Source organism: Desmodus rotundus, chromosome 5, assembly GCF_022682495.2.
Source record: "Desmodus rotundus isolate HL8 chromosome 5, HLdesRot8A.1, whole genome shotgun sequence".
Lineage (NCBI taxonomy): Eukaryota > Metazoa > Chordata > Mammalia > Chiroptera > Phyllostomidae > Desmodus > Desmodus rotundus.
Window position 1 is genome coordinate 133,673,801 of NC_071391.1, and position 2,356 is coordinate 133,676,156.

Below are 2,356 nucleotides of genomic sequence, written 5' to 3' on the forward strand. Positions count from 1 at the left end.
CCTCAGATATCCCAGTTCTCTAGCCCTTTTCCCTCTGTATAGCTTGCTACTTAACCCATTTTTCAAAATGTTTTAAAGTTATGAATATTATATTGTTAATGTCTGATTTTTTAATTCTGATCACTTTTAGTTCTTATTCATATTTTCCTATACATTGTTTAATTTTAAATAGATTTATACTTTACATTTGTATAATATTTTATTTTTATTTCATATCTGTATAAATTCATTATCTGAAATCTTTTCAGGTTTAATAATACTATGCCTTGTTTCTGCTGGCTGTCTTTCATGGTGATTTATTTCCTTGTGTGTATATGTGAGTTTTAATTTTTGATCATTCACTTTCCTCTCTTCTAATTTTATCTTTGGGAATTCTTTGAGGCCAGACTTGAAGGTATTTCCTTCAAAGTGGACTTCAGTTTACTTCCATAAAATCCTATTTCCAGTGTGTCAACACAAACCTTTATGACTTTTATAATAGCCTCCTATGTTCTCCTGCTTGCTGGACAGATGCCTTTGGAGCAGGTGCTTCATGGGTTGGAGCTTTTGGACTCTCCTGAGCTTCTGGGTGCGGCCTTCTGGCCTGCGGCTTCCCCTAGGCTGGAGCCTTCTTGCCTGCAGCAGTTGACCTTTTCTTGCTGGAACGTTTGCAGCAGCTGCTGCAGCTTCACCTTTAACAGCAGGTGCTGGTCACAGAGAAGCTTTTAGGACCACCACCTTTTGAAGCTTCCGAACTTCAAGCTCGATTATTCTGTTCCCTATTTTCTTTGCCTTCATGAAGACTCTCTAGTGATCAAAAATTTTAATCTTGTCTTCCCTTTCTCTGGCTTCAATCTCCTTGGCCCATCTTGTGGCCGCCCATTTTGTACTGATATCTGCCTTCTGACAAGCTTTAGGATTAAGTCAGTGAGCTGCATGCATTTGAAAGGCAAAGCCTGTCTCCTTACGTGGTTGAAAGATATATCAACCAAAGCCCTGGTCTGGTCGGTAGAATCTACAATCAGGACCAGCTTCCTGCCAGAGGCCCAAAGGGAATGTAGTTCACTCAGCCAACCTCCAAGAAGTACCTGAACACCACTTTGGCAGCATTCAGTGATCAGAAATTAGGTCCTATTTTAAAATAAATTCTTTGTGTGAAGTTTTTTCTTTTGTTTGTTTTCCCACAAAAGATATATTAATTTCAGTCTACACAAGGCCAGCTTGTGCTATGAAGTCTCAATGTCCTCCACCTACCACTAAAAGTTTGTTATGGAAGTTTATTTCTAAATTACTCAAACTGAAAGCTTAGCCCTTTGGATTACCAGACTCTTGCAACAGGCTCCCAGGCTCCCAAAAGACCTCTTGCCTTATGTGGGCAGGAAATTTGTTTCAAGTCCTGTGACCTTGCAGTGACACCCAAACCAAAGGTCAAGATAACTAGTTATGCAAACACCTTAGGCAAAAGTCAACTTTAGCACTATCTTATCTATCTGGATTCCTCAATCACATTAATGTTGTATTCTGACAAAACAAAAACTTCTAGCTAGCTCTGCAGTGTAATTTAAAAGTTGGATTTTATCTTTAAATTTAAATGTTTGTACTGCAAATGTGGTCAGGATATCTAGTCTGCATTGGGGCGGGCAAAATTAGGTTTACAGTTGTGAGCATACAAAATGCAGTTTATTTATTTAGTTTAATCCTTACCTGAGGACATTTTTTTTCATTGCTTTTAGAGAGAGAAGAAGAGAGAGAGAAAAACATCGATGTGAGAGAGGAGCATTGACTGGGCATTGACTAGATGCCCAGATTGGGGATCGAACCCGCAACCTAGGTATGTGCCCTGACTAGGGATCGAACCCATAGCCTTTCTGTTACAGGACAACACTCCAACCAACTGAGCCATACTGGCCAGGGCCACACTTTATTCTTGTATTATTATTTACTAATTATTTATTGTTTAGTTGTATCACAACTGTAAACCTACTTTTGCCTGCCCATGCATTACCAGAAGTACAATCAAGGTATTCTTTTCCTTCCTTTGGCTTACATGATAAATTGCCAAATATTGGCTCAATGGGTGAAAGAGTGGATGGTCCAATAATCAGCTGCTCTATACCATCCTCTATACAAGGGCAACTTTTTCTGTAAAGGGTCATATAGTAAATTAGGCTTTGTATTCACATGTCCTTTATTTCAATTACTAAACTCAGCCTTTTTAGTACAAAAACAGTTACAGGCAATACCTAAATAAATGAACATGGGTGTGTTAATGCAAAGAAGAAAGGAAAAGAAGGAAGGAAGGAAGGAAGGAAGGAAGGAAGGAAGGAAGGAAGCAAGGAAGGGAGGGAGGGGGGGAAGGAGGAAGGGAGGGAGGAAG

General features: G+C 39.3%; 1 pseudogene; it reads right to left on the minus strand.

Moving 5' to 3' along the window:
- Positions 1-472: 472 nt before the first annotated feature.
- On the minus strand, positions 473-1,096 carry LOC112298076 (large ribosomal subunit protein eL14 pseudogene; annotated as a pseudogene).
- Between the last annotated feature and the right edge of the window lie 1,260 nt (positions 1,097-2,356).